The sequence below is a fragment of the Arvicola amphibius genome, chromosome 12, assembly GCF_903992535.2.
Source record: "Arvicola amphibius chromosome 12, mArvAmp1.2, whole genome shotgun sequence".
In the NCBI taxonomy this organism is placed as follows: Eukaryota; Metazoa; Chordata; class Mammalia; order Rodentia; family Cricetidae; genus Arvicola; species Arvicola amphibius.
The window spans coordinates 69,294,165-69,321,596 of NC_052058.2; positions in this window are offsets into that span (position 1 = coordinate 69,294,165).

Sequence of the window (27,432 nt, forward strand, 5' to 3'; positions counted from 1 at the left end):
CAGAAAACACAACTTCTATTGAAGAGTTTGTGGACTATTTGCAGAAAGCAATCATAAAAAAAAAAAAAAAAAACAAACAGGCCAAATGAAAAGCTGGCAGTGTTCCAAGATAAAAAGTTCTATAAATTGTCTTCTTTTACCACTGAGTTACAGATATGGAAATCAATAACAAGTGTTTAAGAACAACTTGCCAGCTGGAGACCATAGCCTCTTAAATGCTTTATGTATTAAAAACATCAATACTAAATTGGCTTAGGATTGAACTCAAGAGGTGAGAAAGATAACAGGAAAGGAACCATCAGAATGACAGAGTCAATTGCGGAGCCGAGAAATAGTAGAACTAAAAAGCATTTTTTTTTAAAGCTCCTTGTTTATAAAACAATAGACAGAGCAAGAGAAACCGTGCAGTGAAGACCTGGACAAACACACCTGCGGCCAGATGACAGCGCCTGGAATCAACCGCGCTGAGCCGTGTGTGGGAGGCTGGGATGTCAACTGCGCTTTGTCTCGGTGATCTTCATTCCCCACATCCGTGGTCCGGGTGTGGGGAACACTAAATAAGACCCCACTGAGGGGGAATTTAAGATACCGCCTGGCTAAGTGTCAAGTCATCCTAAACAAGAGGGTCTGTGAAGGAGGCAGGAAGACTACAGGAAGTGAGGGAGCCCCAGAGCAGCGGTTCTCAACCTGTGGGTCGCGACCCCCTCAGAAGGTCAAACAACCGTTTCCGAGGGGTCACATATCAGATATCCTCCATTTCGAACATTTACATTACAATTCATAACGAGCAAAATTACAGTTATAAAATAGCGATGAAAAGAATGTCATGGTTGGGGTCACTACATCACAAGGAACTGTATTAGAGTGTAGCAGCTGTAGGAAGGTTGAGACCCACTGCTGTAGAGTAAGGTTGGGGCCAGAGAAAAGCGGTGTAAAAACTAAAGTTCCGTGAAGTAACAGTTGCACATCTCCACACGGGCAAATATGCCATGCTAATATAAGATGTCAGCAATGGGACGTATGGAGATTCCTGCCGTCCTTACAGTCTTTCCAAGGCTGTCTTCTGCTTCTGCTGCAACAGATCACCACAACTCAATGACTTAGCACAACACAAACCTATTCTCTTACAGTTCTAAGGATGAGACATTCAAGATGAATCTCAGCGGGTTAAAATCAAGAACTCCACGGTCACCAGGGAGACTCGGCCCCTGCTTCCCAGCTTCAGGAGGCCGCTAGCACTCCTCGGCTGTGGCTGCACCTATTGTCTACTGCCGCCACAGTGCCTTCTCCTCCGACTGACACAGTGTCAACTCAGGTGATCCAGGACAATCTCCCCATCAAATCCTTGATTCAACCACACCTGCAAAGTACTCTTTGCCACGGAACATTCCAGAGATGAGAACATAGTAGGGCACTATCATCCAGTCTACTATGCTATAATAAGATTAAACAGGACACTGTCTCTGTGTGGGTGTATGCATGTGAACACAGTGTCCACAGAGGCCTGGGGGGGGGGGGGTCAGATTCTCCGGGAGCTGGAGTTACAGGGTGTTGTGAACCATCTGTCGTGGGTGCTGAGATCCAAACTAGGTCCTGTGCAAGAGCAGTGCTTGCTCTTACCTGCTGAGCTAACTCTCCAGTCCCCGCTATACTATTTTTTTTTAAAGGAAAGAAACGTGGGACTGGGGAGATGACTAAGTAAATAAAATGCTTGTCATGTGTGCAAGAAGATCCAAGTTTAATGATTGAGAGCCCTCATTTAAAAAAAGTCAGGCATGCAAATTTATAATCCAAGTGTTGGGGAGGTGGAGGCAGGAGGACCCCTGGGGTTTACTGGCCAGCTAGTCAGTTAGTGAGCTAGAGGTTCAGCAAGAGACCTTAATTAATATGGAAGATAAATGAGGACGATACCTGGTGCCGACCTTTGACCTCCATTTGCACAAGCACACATGTACATCTGTGCACATGCATGTGTTTGGAGAAGCCGACCAAGATAAAACGGGGCACACAGAATACCAAAGCCGAAGGTGATGTGATGATGGGCACAGGTGCTTTCTGAGAGCGTGATAGGTATAACGATTTAATAGGGCACCTCACTATCTAGGTGAATCACGTGAGTGGCCTGGGATAAGAGGACATGGTAAATAGATTAGGTAAAGACTCAGGCATAAAATGAAAGGCGTTTCTGGGAGGAGCTGTCCTGAGACTGACAACAGTGGTTAGCAAGCGCTTCCGAGTACCAGGGGAGCTAGCTGTTAGCGAGCGCTTCCGAGTACCAGGGCAGCTAGCATCCGAAGCCATCTCTGTGCAGCCCCAAAGCCGGCGCGCCCATAGCGCCATTTTGCCACCTGTGAATGGTGGCTTATTTTCTCACACATCTAAAAAAGCGGATTCTTTTTCTCTCTTCCGCGTGAACTGTTCCAAAGTGTGGAAAGCTACATGGCTCGTGAGTAAATCCTTACAGCACAAAGCACATGCTCCCCTCATCGGTTGTGTGACGGGGCTCAGTCGTGAAACTCTCGGTCTTGGTTCCTTGTAAGTGAAATATAGACAGTGTTGTGGTGTGTGCATACCATTAAGAGAAGCCCTGTCTCGAAAAACAAAACAACAACAACAAAAAAACCTAATGTTAGAAGGGCATGGGAAAACCCCACACATTTAGTTCAGTGGTAAAAGGGCTGGCGTTACAAAATCATCCCGACTGCCATTATCATTACTGACAAGACCTAAGAATAAGGGAATAAAAATTGGTTGTGTAGTTCAGGGGCAGTGTGCTCGCCTAGAGTGAGCGAAGCCCTAGGTTCAATCCACACCACCCAAAACAAACAAACACAGCAAAAAGAAAACCATATATTCTGAAATCCTACAAAATCTACTAGTCAACTGATCAAATTTTTTTTGCAAAGAATAACCTGTCATACCCAAGAAAATATCACACTGATCATATAATATCTATAGTCCAATTTTTTTAAAAAAAATCATAAAATTATTCTATTTTGGAAGACATTGGTAAAAGTATTTAACCTTTTGTGATGAGAAAATAATCATTTCATTAACTATGGATGGAAGATAATTCCTTAACACATTGAAGAATTTCATACACTAAAAGCCATGTCATTACCTATTGTGGAAAATACCAATAAAGACATTTTTATTAGCATAAGAAACAGAGCAAGGATTTTTATAATCTTCTTTATTGATTTATAAGTTTTTCATAGCCAAAACAAAAACAAAAATAGAAATGTTACTGGAAAAGAACATGAAGTCCCTGTTATTCGCAGATCATACAAACACACACACACACACACACACACACACACACACACACACAGAAAGACCCTAGAGAATTAGTTTAAAAATAATTAGGAGTTCAGCAAGAAGAATGGATGCAAGCTCAAATAGGTTTCAAAAATACCAGCAGTAGTCAGAAAATATAATGAAGAAAATTCTCCTTCACAGTAGCAGCAGAAATATTAAACTCCTAGAAAATACAAGCTTAATCAGAAAGGTGTCAGCCCTCTGGAGAAACACCATGTGAGGCTCCGTAGGATTATAAAACAATGCCTAAGCAAACCATCAAGACAGACGGTGTGCCTGTGCGGATGATTATAAAGACCTTGCCTCTGGCTCACATTACTTTTAGGTTTAAAACAACCCGAACTTTCCACGGATTCCCCCCTTTACTGGTTTTGCTGAAGACGCGGATGAGAATCTGAGACAAACAACAGAAAATATCCAGAGGCGACTGAGCACAATGGAGGGAGTCTGGTGCCGACAGAAGCTCTGGTGCCGACAGAAGCTCTGGTGCCAACAGAAGCTCTGGTGCAGACAGAAGCTCTGCCGCACATCTCTGGCAAAAGACTGTTGCTGGGACAAGCATGGATTGGAAGCGAGAACAGAATGGCCCTGCGAGAGAAACCACTCCATAATATGTGACTGCTCTACAATACCACAAAGGTGACATCACAAACCGAAGGAAAGATGGAATATCGTCCAGTTCAGTGCTTACCTTGTCCCATATGTCACACACAAGAATCACCTCTGGTGTCACAGCAAATGAAGCGGCAATTACACCTGGAGGAAATAAGGATGTCTTAGCTACTGTTCTATTGCTGTGGGGAAAAAAAAAAATCACAATCAAGGCTACTTAAAAATAGCATTTAATTACCATTTCAGAAAATTAGTCCATGATTATCAGTGTGGGAAGCAGATGGGCAAGGTGCTGGAGCAGTAGCTGAGAGCTTTACATTCTGATCCACAGGCAATAGCAGGGGGGGGGGGGGAGAGAGAGAGAGAGAGAGAGAGAGAGAGAGAGAGAGAGAGAGAGAGAGAGAGAGAGGCGCCACACCCCGCTTATACACTTCCTCTATCAAGGCCACACCTACTCCAACAAGGCCACACCTACTCCAACAAGGTCACACCTACTCCAACAAGGCCACACCTACTCCAACAAGGCCACACCCCCAAATCCTTTTAATTTTTTTCAAGCAGCTCTACTCGGCAGTAACTAAGCATTTAAATCTACGAACCTATAGGAGTCACTCTCATTCAAACCACCACATTCCACAAGGCTAAACATCACTTGAGTCTATTTCATTGTCACTTATGGACCGGAGAGTGCCAAGCAGTAGCTGATGAGGCGTGTCCCAGGACGCTGTCTTCCTGTGACAGGCATTTAAGGAACCTAAACGCCTTTTCTGCAATCCTTCCACTAGGAATGAAAAACATTCACTCAAAGACATTCTTTACATTTTAAGAACTGGAAGGAAAAGAAGCGACAAACTGTACTGGGACAGTTTAGACTGTGACACATGGATAGTTTGAAGAATTGCAATTCTGGAAATGTTTAATGGCATGGCGAATGTTCACAATATATTTTTTTTTAAATAAAAATGTAGAATTCAAAACTGTATCCTAGAGGAATAACTTCTGGTAGTCAGAGCAAGGCATATTAGCTAGAATTTTAAAATGTGTTTTCAATATCTTCATGTTTTTTTAAATAAGAAGCGTACTTATTTATAGATCACTGGCCTCTATCCACCACGAAAGAGATGTTTAGGTGCTGGCTGGTGTTTAGTTTTTACATTTTGATTCCTTTACCTATGCCTTACTAGAGTTCCTATGAGAAGCTAAGACGACTTTGTGTGTTTATAAGCTCATTTGTTTGGGATGAGGTATCCAACACTCATTCCTGTTTACCTTGCATTCTTCAGTGACAACTCTCTGAAGTATATGTGCAACTAATACTATCCACCCCTCCCCCACCTTGTTCTAGTGAGGAAACAGACACAAAAAATATCTGTGTAGTTGGTTTTTTTTTTTTATTTTTTTTTAAATCTCTTTGGCTGCCTGCCACCCAACTCCCAAATAAATACATGACTTATTCTTACTTATGAATACCCAGCCTTAGCTTGGCTTGTTTCTAGCCAGCTGTTTTAAATTAAATTATCCCACTTCTCTTCTTCTATGTTTTGTCTCTGGGCTTTTTGCATTTCTTTATTCTATATGTCTTTCTTTTCTTCTTATTCCATGACTGGGTGGCTGGGCCCTGGTGCCCTCCTCTCCTTTTCCTTCTCGCTCCTCCGCCTTCTCTTCAACCCAAATTTCTCCTTCTATTTATTCTCCCTGCCTAGCTATTGGTAATTCAGATATTTATTAGACCAATCAAGTGTTTTATGCAGGCTAAGTAACACAGCTTTACGGAGTTAAACAAATGCAACATAAAAGAATGTAACACATCTTTGCATCATGCTATAGAGATTTGCATTGGTATGATCTTGGTTTATTGATACAAATTTATGGTCAGTTTTGTTATTTGTATATTTCTGCTCTTGATTAAAGTACTGTGTTTGTGCAGCTCATTTAAAAGTATAATGTATAATTAAGAAATATAGGTTAATAGATAATCATCTATAATAGTCAAGCTTGTAATTATGTTAGTTAGATTTTCTAGATGTATAGAGATGTGTTTCAGATGGATAGGCATTCTTCAAACCTTTCAACGACTATAGAATATGGCATTTAAAATGTTTAAGAACCTGGGACTTTTCATGACAATGAGACACATCTGCACCTGGCAACACCAATCTACTTCAAGAGGAAGAAGAGCATCAAAGCAGCTCCTTATGGAGTTTGCTAGCCATTTGGGCAAGAAACTGCCCTTGCCTGGACTGCTTGGTGGTATTCTGTATGAACTGGAAATGTAGGACCCAGAGAAATGACTGCTGAACTTGCCTAAAGGTGAGACAGTCCTTTGTGGTTCTGGCATCATGAAAGAGTCTGCCAGACATTCTGTAGGAAACAGAAGAAAGCAACTGATGGACTTTGCCATTACAAGGCAAAACAGATCTTCACATTTCCTGCTTCCTGGAAAAGTCTACTGGATACTATGGACTAGTAGGCTGAAGAGGGTGCCTGCAATGTTACAGAAGAACTTTGGGTGACTGTCGAGGCAGTGAGATGTCGCTGCTAATTCTAGAGTTTTGGAAGTTGCATTCAATGTGCTTCCTGTTTACTTAGGTAATATTATATCCTTCTGAAGTCTTTGAAAGGTTTGAAGAATGCTTATTCATCTGAAATACATCTCTGTTCATCTAGAAAATCTAATATGACTACAAGCTTGACTATTATAGATGATTATCTATTAACCTATATTTCTTAACTATACATTACATTTTTGAATGAGCTGCACAAACACAATACATTAATCAAGAGCAGAAATATATAAATAACAAAATTGGCCTTAAATTTGTATCAGTGCCAACATAGAATGGAAGAAGATCCTTGGGCTTTTAAAGGTCAGACCAGCACCCATAGATGAAGGGATCCTGCATACAATGAATGTTGAAACATTTGGCTATAGAACTGAGGCATGGGTAAGAGAAGCGATTTCCAGTGGTATAAGGAGACACAAAAATGCCAATGCTTTAATTGTGGTAGAACAGGACGTCTAAGAAGGGACTGTAGGAATTCCTAGTAATAATGTCTCCTCTAGGAATGGCAAAAATAGAGGACTCAGCCTTCTGGTATATGTAGGAGGTGTGGCAAAAGGAGGACTGTAAATATAGGTCGACAAGAGACAGACAAGGCAACCCGATACCACTGGGAAACTCCTCTGGATCCTCTCACAGGCCCTGATGTCAAACAAGGTCCAGTCATTCCCAGTCACTATAGAGAACATGTCTCACCAAGAAAATTAAACAATCCAGTGCCTACTGTTAAAAAAAAAAAAAAAAACAAAAACAAAAAAAAACAAAACAAAACAAAAAAAAAAAACAAAACACTGTTCTGGATGATGGAATAGACATGGAGGATGAATCAAAAACTCCAGTAGGAAATAGGAAATGTATATTTTGGCAGACTTCCATAAATGATCAAAGATCAAAGCTAAGAATGGTAGACACACTCTTAAACGATTAAATGACATTGTAATTGAGGAATTACTAGATATGGGTACAGACGTGAGTGTCATTACTCCAGAATTTTGGCATCCAGATTGACCACTTCAGGAGGCAGATATTCAAATCCTAGGAATTGAAACCCTATCTCAAATGAAACAAAGCATGAGGTGGGTTGAATGCATAAGGCCAGAAGGACAGAAAGGAAAGCTAAGGCCATATGTAGCTAATATCGCAGTGAATTTATGGGGTTATGACTGGTTGCAGCAATGGAATACCCAGGTTAGCATTCCTGCAGTCCCAAAAACTAATGTTCTGGAAAGGATATTATAAAATATTATAAACAAAGGTCACCAGTCATTCAGGCTGTACAAGAACACAAAACAACTAGCAAATCTTCAGAGGAACTAATGGCCTTGCCTTCAAAACTGAGAAATCCATATGGGTTAAACAATAGCCTTTAATAGAAGACAAACTGCAGGTTTTAGAACAGGTGGTACAGGAGCAACTAGATGATCACCATATTGAAGAATCAACCAGCCCTTGGAATTTTCCTGTATTTGTTGTTAAAAAATCTGGAAAATGGAGAATGGTGACAGATCTAAGAGTTATCAACAAGGTTATTCAACCTATGTGCCCTCTACAATCTGGAATTCCTCTGCCTTCTCTATTACCAAAAGGATGGCCTCTTATAGTTATTGATTTGAAAGATTGTTTCTTCACTATACATTTACAGGAAAAGAATAAAGAAAAACTTGCTTTCACAGTGCCTACTTACAATAATTCTTAGCCTACTGGGAGATACCAGTGGACTATTCTCCCGTAGGGAATATTCAATAGTCCCAACCTGTGCCAAAACTCTGAAAATCAGCCATTGGAAATAACACACAAGAAATTTCCCCAGTCTATAATTTGCTATTGCATAGATGACATTTTGTTATCTGACTCAAATGCAGATACTTTAGAAAGAATGTTTGAAGAAGTAAAGAAAGTTTTGCCTAAATGGGGATTACAAATTGCTCCTAAAAAAATACAAGGAGGAGATTCTGTCAATTACATAGGCTAAAATATAGGTTTACAGAAAATTAGAACACAAAAGGCACAAATTAGGAGAGACTGATTGCAGACTCTTAATGACTTTCAAAGGTTGCTAGGAGACATTTCTAGTCTATAACCAGCTGTTGGGATAATACATGATCTAATAGTTCATTTTAAAAAAACCTTAGATAGTGACAAAGACTTAAATAGTCCCAGAGAATTAAGAGCTGAAGCAGAAAAAGAAATGATGTTCATTGGAGAGAAATTACATGAGGCATATGTAGATAGAGTAAATCCAAATCTTAACTGTATTCTAGTGATATTTCCTTCCAGAATTTCACCTATAGAAATTTTAATGCAGAGGGAAGATATTATCTTAGACTAGATCTTCTTACCACATAAAGCAAGTAAAAATTTAAAAACCTATGTAGAAAAAGCCTCTGAATTAATTATAAAAGGAAAATTGAGACTTCATCAACTAGCAGGTATAGACCCAGCAGAGATTATAGTTTCTTTTACTGCTGATGAAATTTAAAAAAATTATGAGAAGACAATAAACCATAGAAAAGAGCTTGTGCTAATGGGGTGGGGATTAATAGCAATTATCCCAAAAGTGATAGACTTAACCTTATAAAGAGAACTACTTGGATTCTTCCCCAAATTGTATGTGATGCACCAATAATTGGAGCCTGTACTTTTATATGATGCAAATAAATCAGGAAAGGCAGGTTACAAATCAGAAGAATTAAGTAAGCTGGAACAAAGCCTTTATAATTTTATCCCGAAGGCAGAATTATATGCTATTCTTATGGTACTAAAGAATTTTAAAGAACCTCTCAATATAGTTACTGATTTGCAATATGCAGAAAGAGTTATCTTGCATATTGAAACCACTGAATTTATACTAGATGACACAGAATTTACTTTATTATTCATACAGATTCAAGATATAATTAGGAATAGCCTTTGTCCCATATACATAACACACATCTGATCCCATACAGGTCTGCTAGGTCCTCTAGCTCAAGGTAATGCAGAAATTGATCAATTATTGATTGGAAGTATATTGAATGCCTCAGAATTTCATAAGAAACATCATGTCAGAATTTCATAAAAAACAGCAAAGGTTTAAAGAAAGAGTTTTCTATGGCATGGCAACTGATGAGGGGTTCTCCTATATATGCTGTGATTACCATTAATGAATAAAGAAACTGCTTTGAACCTATAACAGGGCAGAACTTAGCTAGGCAGGGAAAACTAAACTGAATGCTGGGAGGAAGAAGGCAGAGTCAGAGAGAAGCCATGTGGACCTGCCAGAGATAGATGACAGAACTTTAGCCAGTAAGCCACAGCCATGTGGCAATAAACAGATTAGTAGAAATTGGTTAAATTAATATGTAAGAGTTAGCCAATAAAAAGATAGAGCTAATGGGCCAAGCAGTAATTTAAATAATATAGGTTCTGTGTGATTATTTTGGGGCTGAGCAGCCAGGAACCAACAAGTAGCCTCCCTACAACAGGCAACAACCTAAGGAGATTATAAAGAAATGTCCTACTTGCTCTTTCTATAATCAAAAACCATTACCTACCGGGAGTAACCCAAAGGATACTCAAAGGAATGAGATCTGGCAGATGGATGTGTTCCACTCTACAGAATCTGGAAAATTAAAATATGTACACCATACCATTGACACTTAGTCAGGTTTTCAATGGGCAACTGACTTGAGCTCAGAAAAGGCCAATTCAGTAATTACACATTTATTGGAAGTTATAGTCATCATGGGTATACCTGCACAAATAAAGACAGACAGTGGTCCAGCATATATGTCTAAGAAAATGAAACAGTTTTTTGCTTATTATAATATAAAGCATATTATAGGTATACCAAACAATCCTACAGTTCAGGCAGTTATAGAAAGATCAAATTGAACTATAAAGGATATGTTAAACAAATCTTGAATTTTCTTAACACTAATGAAAAAGGAACAACAGCGGCAGAGAGACATTGGATAATAGAAAAACACTTCTGAATTAAATCAGTCAGTATATTTCAATGTGTTGACCTCACATTGGAAATCAGGAGATGTGCTATGTTAGGAAAGGGATTTTGCTCTAGTTTCAACAGGAGAAGAAAAGTTATGGATACCATCAAAATCAATAAAGATTTGGTTTGAAAAAGAGAAACCTCTTGAGATAGAGAAATGACAGCTCATCCACAGAGTTAATAACCATACAGGTGGTAAGAAAATCTTATAAGGTTTGGGGCAGGGTTCTGTTCTTGTCTTTGCAGGAAATATTCATCTTCAAATAATTGAGAAACCTTGGACACCTAGATGCTTAAAGATTAAAAGATAACTATCCAGGAAGAATCAACAAGGAAAGAGAAATCTGACGTATGATGCTATATTAACTGCATGGTAAAATTTGATTATCTGGACATGTATACATGAAATCAGAGCTGGCTTTGGAGTTGGATGATGACTATCCTTCTCTAAATCCAAGAATGTTGTTAAAAGAAAAATTCAGAATTTCTGTCTCATGTCAGAAGCCATCTGGTATGGGACATAAAGAAAATAGATTTTAAGAAAATATTTTACTTTTCTCCATGCCCATTTTGTCTATACCATATTTTTCATTGAATATATGTCTATATAAATAATGTTTAAGTTTTCAACAATGAACAGTAGATTTTCCTGTAGTAATCTTTGAAGCTTCCAGGAAGAAGATGGGGCCCCACAGCAATGATTCCACCTGGCTGATATGATGTCATGATGCTGATATTGCTACTATGAGACTGAATTTTGGTAACCAGCTGCAGAAATGGTGCACCTTCTTTTTTTTTTTTTTTTTTTCGAGACAGGGTTTCTCTGTAGCATTTTTGGAGCCTGTCCTGGAACTAGCTCTTGTAGATCAAGCTGGCCTCAAACTCACAGAGATCTGCCTGTCTCTGCCTCCCAAGTACTGGCATTAAAGGCATGGGCCACCACTGCGGGCATGGTACACCTTCTTACAGCTATCTGGCCAGAACTCCAAATAAGAACTTAAAAAAACAAACAAACAAAAATCCTATTGACTACTCAGAGGCCATTTGCAATTATACAAAACAGCAATCTTGAAACTTAACCATCATTTTACTTTTACAGGATCCCATAGAAAGAACATTGCCCCCATGACATCTTGAAGCAATTATAGAAGATGACATTTCCTCTCCCAACAAAGTTTATCCTTAGGGTTAGGGATGTCATTTTGGGGTTGATTGTTACTCACATAAGGTTGGGGACTGGGCTAAAAATTATATAGGTACAGAGATAAAAAAATAAAAGAGAGAAAATTGAATGAGATAATAGGTAATTTAGTGTGACCTTATCTACACTAATAATAATAATAGTGAGTAATAGAGCGAATACCTGTGAGCTATTATTTATGGACAATTTACACTGGTATAGTTTCTTGTATATTGATACAAGTTCAAATTATATTTGTTATATTGAATATGCTATTATCTCTGTTTATAATATTTGTACACCTATACAAAGTTATTTTGTCAGATTGTATGCATGCATGTTTCTATCTCTGTTTAAGACATTTTGTATATTGATACAATTTTAGGATATATTTACCATATTGCATTATATATTTCTACCTCTGATCAAGATATTTATACATTGTTTACATTTTGAGGTTATTGTCTTCCTTTACTGCACAGTTGTTTAAAGATTGTTTAATATTCTGATATGAAGTCTTAATCTTTAAGTTATTTAGGTGTTAAGTATTATAAGTCAATAGTCATTCATGTTTGTTATACTTTTAGTCAGACTAATTAGGTTCTTTAGATACATAAAGACTGTATTCTGCATCGATAGGTAACCTTCAACCACTTCAAAGATCTGTAAAACATGACATTTAAATAACTCAGGATTCTGTTGACCTGAGACATGATTGCTCTTGGAAGCATTAATCAATTCCCAAGAGAGTGTTGAACACCAAATATACTCCATTTGGAGTTTGTTTTCTTCTTGGCACAACTGGCCTTTGGGCAAGGAACTGTCCATGCCTTGACCACTGACAAAGTGCATGATATCCAGACTGGACAAGCAGTGTATAAGAAAAAAGACTGTCAAATCTTGCCAAGACAGGGTAAGATGGTTTTGAAAAATTTCTTGCCTCTGAAAATGGTCTGTCAGTTACTCTAGGCCTTAGCTGAAGTTGGTTGCTTCAACATTGCAAACAAGACTTTGAGTGATTGCTCAGGCAGCCAGTTGTTCCTGTCATCTACTGCACATTTTGGAAGTTGCTTGATTGAATTTCTTGCCTATTCAAGTAATATTATTTCCCTTCTTAGGCCTTCAATAGGGTTGAAGATTAGATAGTCATAGTTACCGTCCTCTTATGATCTAGCCAACCCTCTTCCAATACAAGACTTAGACTCCTTAGGATAGAATGCTTGTTAAAACATTAGGATCTGTTCCTTGCTTAACATTGTTTATGCTGGTTGTAATTCTAACTTTATATTTGATAGCTGTTCTTAGTGTATATAGTTTTGTATTCAGTTTAGAAGTCTCTTATTTAAACAAAGGGGGAGGTGCTGTGGGAGCTCCTTTGGCCAATAGCCTTTAAGATACCAGCCCACTTGGGTGTTGTCCCTTACATTATAAATGTAGCTGTAAAGCCTGTGCTTGCTCTCTTGCTTACAGTTCTCACTTTCAGCTGCATTTATAGTATAAGAAAACATGCCCAAGTGGGCTGGTATCTTAAAGGCTATTGGCCAAAGGAGCTCCTACAGCAGCATCCTTAAACAAATATTCAACAGAATAAACAGAAGTAACACATCTTAAACTAATATTCTACAACATATCTGAATAGACATTTTGCAGGGGGTATAAGTGCTATTATGATTATCAGGGGCAAGTAATTTAAAATAAAGAGAGGGCCTTATATATGCATTAAATGTTTAAGCATTTGAAATACACGGCCTGGGGAAATAGCTAAGTTAGCAAAGTGTTTTCCATGCAGGCTTGAAGGGCTGAGCTCAATCTCCAGCAACCAGGTAAGAAAACACATTTTAAAAATCTCAGCACTGAAGAGCTAAAGAGGGGGAGATCCTTGAGGCTCATTAGCCAGCCAGCCTAGCCCACTCAGAGAGCCCTAGGTCCCAGTAAAATCCCACCCTCAGAATACAAAGTGGGACACTCCTGAAGCCTGACACTCAATGTTGAACTCTGGCTTTCACGTATATGAGCACACAAACACATCTATGCAGACAAGCAGAGACAGAGACAGACAGACAGAGAGACAAAGGCATTCACACAAAGCAACATGTATATATATATATATATATATATATATATATATAATATTGCCAAGTTTGCTGAACAAATAGTATGACATGATAAAATCAGTATGAAATCATTTTCATAATTTCTTTAAGAATAATTGTATACTTGTAATACCCAATGTTCTTATTCCCAAGTATTTCACAAAGAAAAAGACAACTATGTCCACAAATGGAGTTGTGTATACAATACTTTGTTCATAAGAGCCTAAACTAGAAATGATGCCAGACTCTATCAACATGGAAATGTACAAACAGATTTTAGTTATAACCACATAGTGGAGTGTTTCTGACCAATGAAAAAGAATTTGGGTTGGGAAGAAAAGATGGATGAATCTAAAAAACATGCTGAACGATTGAAGACAGGCACAAGAAAGTATGTGCTTCCCATTACCATTTGTGTGATGTTCTGTGAGGGACAGTTCTCAGCGACAGTTCAGTGTTTGACTGGGTTGGAGTTTAGATGAAATGAAAAGGAGGTATGAGGAAATAGTGCATGCTTTAGGGAGTGGAATCACCCTTTGTCTTAGCTGTACTAATGTTCATGCAGGCATATGTATTCACCAAAGTGCACAGAAGTGAATTCTAAAGCTACCGCATATCACTGCATTTAAAGTATTCCTTCATAAAGTTGACTTTTAAAACAAATGTTTAAGGACTCATATGAACATGAACTTCTATTTAAAACCATACAGACCAACTCTACCATTACAAGAAGATAATGCCACCTCTCCTGGGATACTGTAACAACCCACAGACAGCGCTGTGTGGTTGCTATTCCTGAACGCTCATCACTTCAGAGCTGGAGTCTTGATGTCCTTGTGAAGAATAACAGTGCTTGATAACCTCTGGGCCAATGAGACAAAGCAGAAACAATGGTGCTTCAGTTTCAGGCCTGACTCCAGGAATCTGGTCTTGCTAAACCCTTAAAACATCTCCTACTTCCCTGCTTAAGAGAATTCATGGGGTCGGTCACAGGCTTCACAGAAAGGGCTCCATTGAGTCAAGCTTTCTGACATCACCCAAAAGACACAAGAAATGTATGTGGAGATGCCTCAGCCTGAGGACTAGACCACACACTGCATGTGCCCTACACAAGGACCTCAGCACTTCCACCACACGAAGCCATACAGGTCAGCCAAGCAAGCTCTGCCCTTAACCTTCACCCACAGAATCAATTAAATCGTGGTTGTTTAAAAACTCAGTATTGTATAATAATAGTTAACTCCAAATCCATGGAGGCCATTCTCCTGCTTCCCATATTTTTATTTTTCAATAGTTCCTTTCTCTGGTTTGTCAGAATCAATACCTGTGCCATAATTATTCTACTCAAGAGATTAAGAAAGGACAGACAGCTAAAAGACTCACGAAGGCCCACCCTTACATGTCACATCAATTCCATAAAGCGATGAAGAGGGTTGCCAATCAGAACACCGGCACCCCTGGCTCTTGCCACTGGGTCTGTGCTGTGGGTAGATACTTACCTTATGCAAGGTAAAATACAGATGAGTCACAGTAAACTAACCCCCAAATAAAAGAATCTCAAGTTTCGTGTAGCTGTCTAGATAGCTCCTCCTCTCTGAGAAATGCTGAATCTCTGCTTATCATCACAGGTAAGCTACCGGGTGCCCCAGAAAGGAGGCATTTGCTGAGATGTTGGATGGCAGCTGACTTCAGCATCTGTGTCGACGCAGTTGGATAAATATAAAATACTGATACTTCACTTTGTGGCTCTGGAACTTTGCTTAGCTACAGAACACCAGCTGTCCTCGAAGCTCCAATTGCTTACGACTCCAGAACAGAGTCCGAGTCCAAGGGAGAAAAGAGAACGGTGCATGAGCTGGCAGCAAGCCCCACGGAGTAGTGCAGAGCTGTTGAGACTGATCCAAATGACTATCGGATCATAAGACCTCCGTCCGTCATCCCTCTGAGCAGATTCTTAGAGGATCTCAGTTTTGCTGATTGTTTGTTTGATGTTTGTCATAATAACCTATGTGCCTACAGTCTAAAAAAATCAAGGTCAGCTGTTAATACTTAAGTAATCTGCCAATGCCATTAGGATTATCCAATTATGTCACCTCCTGAATAAGACAATAACGGTTACTAACTGTAAGCTATCTACAATGGCCTAAAACCTTTGCCATGACCTTCTCTGTCAGCCTCCTTCCCTTGATGCTGTCACCGTTCCCCAGTCACAGGGGCCTTTATTAAGCATTTGCTATGTGGTTTATTGTATGCCACATTTGTAGATGCATTAATTACCCGATTTAATATTCATAATAGCCCCAAGAAAGAGATGGTGTTGTCATTTTATACATAAAGATCCAGAAATTGTGTGACTGGGCCAAGGTGACCTGAATAGAGTGTTGGAGCCAGACAGTTAAACCTCCATCTTCCTAATTCAGCCCCAGATGTGTATCTTCAAGCCATGCAACAATTGCATGATTGCTGTTTTCTCTGAATGCCCAACAGGCATGTGAAACGTAACTCGATAAATAATTTGAATCAGGAGTTCTTATTGTTTCCCTTTCTCCACCTGAGTTAACGGCTAAATTCAGTTGTTGAAGACAGACGTGTGAGCGTCATCTTTCATTGCTCTCGGTTTCTCCAGAGCAGCTACCCAGATCTGTGGGTTTCCATTGTCATTGCCCTCATCTGAGCCATCTCCCTCTCCCCAGGCACAAGAGCCTCGGCTCTGCCCACAGAGACCACAGCGGAGACTGTAAGGAGCCATCACTTACAACATGCCTCACACAGTGATCGACTCCCATCGCACAAACTATGACAGGCAGACCGACCCCTGGCAGTGACATACAAAGAGTGGCACCCCGCCAGTTTTCAACTTCTCATTGTTATTTGCCATCTCATCCCATTGCCGTCGCATGGTATTTTTGGTCCATCGTCACTGCAGTTGTTTTTGGGAAAGGGAGGGAGCCCAAGCAGAGTCCTGTCATCACCATCACCGGTGCTCCACACTAGACGGCCTCTCTGGTTTGTCAGCGTATTTCCCTTCATACAAATTTCTCACCTACATTTTCCTCACCCCGATATAAGCAAGCTATTCCGGTGTGTTTCGTTTGATGCTGCTGCATTACTGTGATTGATGTCTTGGATGCACTTTCTGTTTGCTCCCCCTTAGATGATGTATCGCGGTGGTGTCCCAGGCTGGTCCTCAGCTCTGAGCTCCGAGTGGTCCTCCCACCTTGGCCCTTGGCATAACCACACTCTAAGTGAACAGCCCTTCTGCTGGGGACTTACGTTTTCCAGCTAGGAAAGTGGAGCTGTGCTAAACCACATTCTGCACTCACTCAGTGTCATGAAGGTGCATCCATGGAGCATGTCCCAGAGAGCGTCTGTCTGGTAACAGATATTAGGAGCCTGGTGCATCAGGATTTGACAAGTTAGCCCTAGAGGGATGGTCATCCAGGTTCCCACTCCCCAAACCACAGATAATAAATATCTCACTGCTATAGCCTTGTGTAAGTGTCGCTTGTCAGTGGCACCGCTGGGTAATCTTACATATTTAATTAGAAACCGTACTGCCAATGGCTCCAATAAAACATTTATAATGAGACACTGATTGTCACAATGGGATAACTAAGAGCTATGGGTGTGTCCCATACAAGATGAGACCAAATCAAATAATAAACCATAATGCTCCTTTTAGAATGTGATCATGTGGTACCCAAGTGAAAGTAAGAGAAAGAAAGCTGAATATATTTTAAAACCAAAATGGATAAAATATTTAGAATAACATTAATGTTATTTTGTAAATGCAATGGTTGATAGAGCAACAAAAATGTTGGCAAAAAATCAGACACATGTATATCTGTGAAGAAAATTTTACACATTAAAATTATGAATAATCCAAGAAATCAAGAAAAAATTATGAAATATTAGCCCAAACATTAGTTAACTACTTGGAAACTAGGAAATATGGAGCATTTTTTAAAAAGACATTTGATCAAGAAGATCTCAAAACTAAAATTCTAAGTCCATAATAAGCAATGAAAAAGGAGAATACTCACACATCAATAAGTGGGATGCAACTGAAGATGTCATCTGAACTGACAATAAAAGGTTATAATGCCTATATCATTTTCAATAATGAAAATAGACACTTTAAAACTGCAGCATCTATCTAGAAATATATTTTCAAGTTAGGTAAAGAAAACCTATAGAGATAAAACTTCGGTTTAACCAAATGAGTGATAAAACAATAAATTAATTAAAATAATATTCTTTTAAAAGCCAATGAAATACACGATCTATTGTAAACTTGAGAAAGGCAATATGAGAAAGTAAAAATATAGATGACTGAAAATGAGAGGGGCCAGTGAAGGTAAGATGCTTGCTGCAGAGGCCTAGTAATCCGGGTTTGAAACCTGGGACCCAACCACAGGAGGGAGAGAACCAATTCTACAATGGTCCTCTGACTTCCACATGCACACTGTGTCACAAAAGACCCATCCCTCTCTTGCATACACACACACACACACACACACACACACACACCACAAAAATAACAAGATAAATGTAAAGAAAAGAGCCGGGCAGTGGTGGCGCATTCCTTTAATTCCAGCACTCGGGAGGCAGAGGGAGGCGGATCTATGTGAGTTTGAGGCCAGCCTTGTCTACAAGAGCTAGTTCCAGGACAGGCTCCAAAGCTATAGAGAACCCCTTTCTCAAAAAACCAAAAAAAAAAAATGAGACTAATGAAAAAATTTAAATATAACAATAACATATAATCACTTGCAACTTCAAGGCAACAAACTTTCAGACCTAGAAATGATAATTTCTTAGTAAAATATAAATCACCAAATTAACCCCCTGCCTAAAATATATGGAAAACCTTTATAGGTTGATTGCTTGTAGAAGTTATTGAGAAGGCCTATGGACGCTTTCACTAAAAATGTCATCTACTATTACAAAGCTCTTATCTAACCAGGCTTTAGAGAACAGTGAGTTCCAGGCTTTAGAGAACAGTGAGTTCCTAAGTCATTGAAAGGATTATAGGCCACAGGAAAAACCTAGAATCTCCGAACGCATTTTATAAAACCTTTGCAGTTTTAACACAGAAAATTATAACGAAGGCACAGAAACAGATAGCTAGTCTCATTTACAAACATGCATACAAAAACCAATTTTTAAATTAGCAAATAGAATCTAATATACACAAATTATTTTTTTTTGGTTGTCACTCAAATGTTTGTTGGATACATCAATGAAATGAGAGGTGTTTGTCTTTAAAATTGCACGAATAATTAAGGGATAGTGACAATACGGCAGGGTTGTTGTACTTCAGGAAACATAATAAAAGCAAGTTTTTTAATTAGAAGTGCTGAAAGGTCACTTCATAAGTCCAACAATCATTCTTATCGTATTCTAACTGGAGGCAGAGGTTCCAGAAGGGTGGAATGGGGAATATGGTAAATTCTCTCCCCCCAAATAGTAATAAAACTGAACAAAATCATCAGAATCAAGAACTTTAAATTCTAGAACTTAGAAGCCCTTGAGACCTGAGAACTTTGCTTTGGGACTCGGTTCGGCTGAGCCAGCAGTCCCTCCACAAGGAGTCTTCTTCCTTCCTCTTCCTACTCCTCGGTCTCCGCTCTCGACCACGCCTCATGGTACTTTTGTTTTTCTCTGCAGATTGTGAGGTCTGTTTCCATTGCTGTGTGTTTCTCCACCAGTCAGCTACAAAGCATTTACTACATCTTCCCCCGGTGCCTCATCTGCTTCCTCTTCTGTTCCTACACCGCATTCCCTTTCTCTTCTCCTCCTCCTCCTCCCTGCTTCTATTGTCTTAAGTATTGCCTTCCGTAGTTTCAACAATACAAAAGGCAGGCGCAGTCTTTCTTAGTTCGGAGGGATTTGTAATTTTCTGTTGTTGCTTCTGATTTTAGAAAAGTAAAATGACAAAAAAAAAACTTTCTAATCTGATAGTTTCTACTTTAATTCAGTTTAAGTATTGGGAACCAATAAAGGACAAAGTACTTTATTTCGTCCCGGGAAGAACAAAAAGACAGTAGAAAAATCTAAATATATATTTCAAGAGCATAGTTAATATACAGTTGTTTTCTCTGAATTGAAACATCCCATTCTGGAAAGAAGAGGGAGGCTCTTAAGACTCTTAAGAGGAAATATAAAAGGCTCAGGAAGTAAATGAAACTTACAAGGCTCAGGAAGGCACTGAACCTTACAAGATTCACAAGATCCCTCCCTCGAATTACAGGAGCAGTAAGAATTGCCTGCTCTCTCTGCTCACGGACCAGCCTAGCTACCTGTGAGTTGTGTGTGGATCTTCAGAGGTATAGACTGTGAGTTGTCACCCATGTTGGAGTAGGCTTTTTGACAATGGAACTACCTCCATTCTTCTGTATATCTGTAAGTGCCCCCAACAAACTCACTGGTCTGACATTGATGTCCTATCTTAAGCAAACAGGTGTTTATTTAAAATTTCCTCAGGAATAGTCAGACAACAAAAGTTAACATGCTTCTATTAAGACTTAGGAATAAGAAAGGAAATAATTACTGTTCACCGTAATGACAATAGTTGTTCATTCTCATGGGAAATTCTTCACAACTTTGCCTGTCTATGTTCTGGGAACCCACAGGACTATTATAGTCATAAACATGCTTAGAAACATTATTAAATGGTGCTGGATGAGCTTAATTATGGTAATTAATAACCAGAGTGTTCTTCAGTAGATACTGCTATCCAGAGCTATCCAGTCCATCTACCAACATATAATATTGTTTAAAAGGGAAACAAAAAAGCATAAGTCTGGGGAGACGATTTTGGGAGTAAAACACTTGTCATGCAAACTTGAAGACCTGAGTTCAAATCCCTACCAATCTACATAAAGCCAGGTTCAGTAGTCATTTCTGTAATTCCAGTGTTCCAATAGCAACAAGAGAACCCCCAGAAGCTTGTGAGCAGCTAGGCTGGGATATGCAACAACCCAACAACAATCTGTTTCAAGCAAGATGATAGCAAGGACCAACATGCAAAGTTTTCCTCCGACCTCTTCTCATACAAAGTAACACATGTGTGCCTATACTCACAAACATGCAAACACACACACACACATGCACACACACACACATGCACGCACACACACACACACACACATATACACTCATGGTTTAAAAAGGTCTAAACCAGCCCTTGCCTAACTGAGAGTGGGCTAGTCCCCATAGACTTAAAGTAATTGTTCTATGGTAATTAAGGGCAGGAGTTTTTTTTTCTTTTGTCTTTTCAAATAGGCATGCAGAGAACAAAAAGTAAATGAGATCAAGCCCGTTAAGGACCCTGACGCTGCTGCAGGCAAAAACAATGATTTTAAATATAACCAAGCTGGAGTAGGGGGTGGCATTTACATTGTGTAAGTCTGAGGACATTGTTGCCAAGAATTAATTTTAAGGACTTATGAGTGCTCTTCCTGCCATACATCATTTACTTTTATTGTCGATGTAACCAAATAACTGGCAAGACACAACTTAAGAAACAAAGTGTTTGTATGAGCTCATGATCTATAAAGGGATACAGTCCACCACGGTCCGGTCCGGAAGGCTTGGGCTTGGTAGGACTGTGAGGCAGCTGTTCGCACTGTCTCTGCAGTAGGAAGAGACAGGAAGTGGTACTGGGCTCTAAAGCATCAAGGAAGTGACACACTTCCTCCGGCAAGACTCTACCTTCTAAAGATCCCACGCCCTTCTAAAACAGCAGTACCAGCTGAAGATCAAGGCTTAAATACAGGCATCCATGGTGGATATATCCCATTCAAACCGTGTGTCTCTAACCATGCCAAAAGTCTACACTTCAGAGAAACTGCATTTGACTTTCATGGCATTGGCTTACTCACCTTTCTGCCCATTTCCTTCCTCTGCTTCTCTTGTATGCCCTCAAGAGCTGTCCCCAAGGCTCAGCGACAACGCCTTGGTTTCCTACAAAACCCTGGCCTGTTATTTGAACACCATAATGTACAAAATGAACAGTGAGCTTTTTAAAGAATATTCCCAATTTTAAAGAATATTCTACAGAGGAACCAGCAGCTAAGGAGCCTAGGATGGCAAGCTTAGGAGTTTTTGAAACACATTGGATCTTAATTTCCAAAAACATTAACATATCCATGTCAAACTAACAATGACTGGTTCTGAACTATAATTGTCTATATATGCAAATTTCTAGAAAAATATATTTCGTTAAATTGGCAATAAGAATCAGAAAGCTGACTATGGGGGCTCATACATTTAATGACACAAGAGTCAGGAGCCTAAGGAAGGAAACCTGAAATTTGAGATCAGTCTGTATCACAAAACAAATTCCGAGCTAGCCTGAACTCCATAGTGAGATCCTGTCTCAAGGAAGCTAACAAAAATCAGATGGATCCGCTTGGAAAACATAGAAAATAATTGATGAGCATAGAAATAAGACTCCTGGGCAATGGCTCACTGAAATGTTGGTTCCAGACCAACAGAACCAGCAGCATTAACTAGGACCTTATGATGTAATATCCCCAGTCAGAATCACTGGGAGATCACATTAAAACAAAGGTCACTCAACCCACCTTAAAAGTTTAAGATTCAGAAAGAATGGATGTAGAAAATCTACATTTCTAAAAAGTTGCTAGGTACTGCAGTTGGTGCTGGAGAACCATCTATCTATAAAAAAATAAATCTACATAGGTGGAAGCGCTCCTCAGCCCCAGACTAGGAAAAGATGGTCTGGACTGAGGTGTTGGAGGCTATGGAGGATGGGGAGCAATGCCCACAGAGATGTAAGGTTCTGCACTCTTTGAGCCCTGAAGGGGATGGAAAAGCCTAGTTGACTCAGGCCTATGCAGTTCACTGAGCACTCTGCTTTGACTGTAAGAGTACTAGAAAGCCTTGTGGGATCAAATGCCCAAGAACCAACCATGGTGATGGCATGTCGGTAGATAGCCACATAGAGACTTGAGTCTATGAACACGAGTCCCCTTTTCATACTAGCTCCTTTGAGAACTCTGTAGAAGAGAAGATTCCAGAACACAGCCCTGAACAGGAGACAAATCGGGAAACCTAGATAGTGTCCTGGAAAGGCATCTTTGTTGGACCTTTCTTTAACTCTTTGGGATATTGTTTGAGACAGAATTTTGGAAATTTTATTTCCACTAGGAAATATGAATGACAGGCCTTGTAACAAACCCTTCAAATGTGGACCTGAAACATTACCTCCGTTCTTCATTTATGCAACTGTCTTGCTGGGGACAGCAAGTAGAAATTGGTTTTTTAAAAATGATTAATCATGAAGAAGCAATTAGTGGAACCCAGAACAGCATTATTAAGGATGGCTGTCCTGAACATTCGAGAAAGCACTGTGTAGTGGGTTATGGAGATGATTCAGTGATTTCCAAATTTGGACAAATAGAGCCCTCGTTTTGATAGCCAGATTAGTATTTGCTACGGTCACAACCATAGCCTTATGTAGATTGTGTTCTCCGGAATGGTGATGACCAGATGGTAAATCTCAATTCAACACAAAGAACTTGCACCAGAAAGAATAGGAATTGCTGACTTTTTAAAATTTGGTCCATTTTAGATCTTTGGGTTTCTGGGGGGCGGGGACAGAGTCTTTCTACATAGCCCTGGTTTGTCTGGAACTCCCTATGTAGACCAGGCTGGACTTCAACTCACAGAGATCTGCCTGCCTCTTAGCCTGGCCATTTTAGAACTTTTTAGAGCCTATGATTGGTTTTCTGCTCCAGGTGGTTAACTGGATATTCTCGAACTGAGCTCTTGGGGCGTTCAGGGCAGGTGTGGATCATACAGTCTTCTTTCTAGTTTTGCTCAGGTCTTTTGGCACACACCTGACTTAAGAAGAGTGGCTTTTTGCAGTCCACTCTTGTATGTGCTTTCTTGCCTCTTGGTTTCCTTAGGGCTTGCAGCCCGAACTGAACACCCTTGATGTAAGGGAGTGTTACCAGCTCTGGAGGGAAAGGTATCCTGGGACTCATCAGAAGTCAGGAGATATTTGAAGCAGGAAAGGAACAGCTCTGGAACTGTGAAGGGACAGCTCTGAAGGGACAGGTATCCTGACCTGACGGGGGATGTCAGGTTATACTTGAAGGTGGGGTGTGTTAGGGGATGGTCTCCTCTCAGGATGATTCCCTCTGCTACAGTCAAGCTCGGCTATTCAAGCAGAGCTATCGGTATCTTCTGCTCTGTTCAGCTCCAGCCCAAGATGTTCCTTCTTCTACGTCAACCTGCTAAAGCGGAAGCCCCTGCAGAAATGTAGCAAATTCCTCCAGTTCAGGTGAAAAGTTACTTTTTCCGCTCAACTCCCACAGGAGTTTCCCAGCAGATGTAACTGTTTCTTCTGGGTTTTTTTCTGCTCCGCCCCCGTAAGGGAACGCCTCAGCAAAGATGTTTCTGCTCTGCACTGGCGAAAGAAGGATCTTTACCCAAAACTCTTTTTAAAAAGATTTATTTGGGAAGGAGAAGTCCAGGAGAGTGGCTGCTTCTGCCAGGGTGGGAAAGAACAGCCAGCAACTGAATAGGCAGAGGGGCTTCTTAGGGGTGGAGTTTTCCCAGAGACAAGATTTTCTGCTTAGGGATTGGTTAGTTTAGTTAGTCAGGAGCAGAGTTGGCTGTGGTTTCAGGGTCGAACTGTGTTTCTTTTTCTGCCCCCCCCCCCCTTTTCTTTTTGCCTTTCGGCTCTAGTTTTGGAGCCAGGATGTGTTTCTTTCCCTAGCTCCGGATTCAGGACAAGGGTGCATTTCTTTCACTAGCTCTGGGCTCAGGGTCAGGATGGGTTAATTTGTCTTTTGCCGTACAGTCATGTTTGATTTATCCTACCACATATTACACACTAGCATATTACACACTAGCTGTCTCACAGACTGTTCACTCATGTCCCAGCCCAGATGTCACCTCCTCAAAGACAACAGCTGCCTCTTCTGTTACTTGGGCATCCTGGATGTCACTGCACTGAGCTAGATACTGCAAGCACAGGCCAGATATTTGGTGATGTGTTTCTGGAGTGTAGGGAGTGGATGAATGGATGGATGGATGGGTAGTAACTATTTCTCTTGACATGCCTATGCAAAGAAACAAGTTCTTCTCCAAAGCAGATCTCTTGGGTTTGAGAGAACTTGAGCAGTACATTATTTAGAAGGAATTACAGATTGCCATCTGCTTTGGACAATGTGTTTTATTTGTCCTTCGTGATTGACCCACTACCCGCTGCCCATAGAGATGCTTCTATAAGCTTATCTCAAGTGAAGGTTCAAGCCCTGGGAAATGAGCAATTTTAGCTCTCCCGTCCTTCCTTCTTAGGACTGTTCACAACTTGCCTATCCCTCTAGCCTCATTTTCCATCATCTCTAAACTAGTAGTCAATCAATTAATAAGCAGGTGAGAACTATTATATATACATATGTGCATATATACGTACACCATTATATGAAATATTACATCTTTGTTGGATTATTTTCCTTTTAGTATAAAGAGTGGGCATTTAGCATCTAGAGAAATCAATCTGTAATTATGAATTTCCATCTTGAATAAGAATGGGAGAATACAGAGTGACTGGGTTCCTGAGAGGTTGTTTCGCCCGGTCATAAAGCCAGTGTTTGCAAGATATATGAAAAAGATCCAGTTTTCATGGGAAATTAGGAATATAGTTTTAAATTTTTGCGTAGGCATATTCATGCTTTGAGGAAATGGGTTTGAACTAACAAAACTCATGAGTCAATAATTTATAAGTCAAAAAGCAATTGGCGTGTTTTTATTTTCCTTATTATAATATTCATAAATTTTCTTTAAGAACTAGGTGTCAAGCATCTGGTAGAAGTGCCAAAAATGTCCCCCCAGCTCAGCACAGAGCTTAGTGAGGCAGGCTGGCTGCAGGATGAAACTTCTTTTGGCTGTTGTTCTTTATGATATCAAGGGACCTAGAAATTAATAATTCATTGAATTACTGTTTGTCGGGATGGAATAAGAACAACTGATCAGTTATCAAAACATACAATTAGGAATGAAAGCGGCACAAATAATAAGTCAGACTTAAGAGATTATCCAAGGAAATTGGAGTTTAGGTTATGAAAAGAAAGAACTTCTACATAATTAATGTTATCAGAATTTAATGTTTATTTGCTTCAGAATTTTTTAAAAGCTGAAAAATGGAGTAAAAGAAGAAAGGAAGGGTAGAAAGGAAGGAAATGTATTCCGTGTCTTTTTTGTTGGTGAAGAGTCTGGGGTCATGTTCAAGCCCCATGCATGTGCTATGTCTGCTCTACCCTAAGCTACATCCTCAGACAGGAAAACAGTTTTTGGAAGACTGTCAACAGGAAAGACGACAAGCGGTGTGTTAAGCAATGATGACAGTGAATGTCATAAAGCTATTGGCTATGCGTGCTGTCCCTCAGGCAAGGCCAAGGGCACAGGGCAGGCATAATTCCACACAGGCAGTTACAGAAACAAACAAGATTACATGCTCTAATTTGATCCCAGAGAAAGAACTCGGGCTACTAAATAAAATGTGTGGGTGGGGAAAGGAATTGGAGAGCATTGCAGAATCTTTTTCAGCTCTCGATGTTACTGCCAGCCCACTACATAGGATAGTTTCCTGAGAACTGCAATACCAAAACTGACCGTTGCCCTGAGTAAACTGAGAAAATGTTTCTCTTCTGTCCCTCGAAATGGTCCTTTGAGCATGCCAAGACCTCTGCCATCTCGCTCCTTCACAACAGTATTCAGGCATTCCTGCATTAATTATGTCTTAGAAGAACTGCTCCTTTCAACTTTAGGAAACATATTAAGCTGTCACTGCTTCTTGGATCCACAGTGTAGGACATACCAATGCGCATCCTTAAGTATGGCCATTCTAATTCCAGTTATTTTGCATTCTAGAACATACCTGTGCATGGGTACTCAATAGCTATGTTTGTAATTGACGGGGATCAAGGCCACCGCTGTGTAATTTTTCTGCTGTGTGTTTCGTGTGCAGAAAGAGCTTGTCCAGTAGACAGTGTCTGTTTTAATGCGCGTGTCGTTTCAGGTCAGGATATAATGAGTGTTACTTCCTGGATTTAATATGGTCGAATGCAAAGGAACCACTGCAGCCTGAACGTACTGAGCTCTAGAAACTGGAAGACTTCAAGAGATTGTTTTGGACCCCGCTAATTCTGACTTGCTTGTGCATGCTACTCGATTTGTGCTGTGTTTTACTTCAATGAAATAAAAAATACTTCCTTTCTTTTAAATGGCTTATTTATTTATTTTATGTGATGTGTGTTTTGCCTGCACATATGTCTGTGTACTATATGCATGCCTGATGTGCGTGAAGGCCAGAAGAGGGTGTTAGATGTCCCTATAACTGGAGTTACAGATGGTTGTGAGCCCTCATGTGGGTGCTGGGAATCAAACCCAGGTCCTCTAGAAGAGTAATAAGTGCTCTTAACCATTGAGCCATCTTGATAACCCAAAGGATATTCTGCTTGAATATTGCCTTAGTTGGGAAGCTTTTCTTATTGTTGTGTGTATGACCACCACCTCACACCATTAACCCAAACAAATCCCACTGCCCAATTTAAGAGATAATTGTAGAAAAATGTAGCATCAAATTTAGAAATTAGAGTAATTTTTAAATGAATGTATATTGTACATTCAAGAAAGGAATCG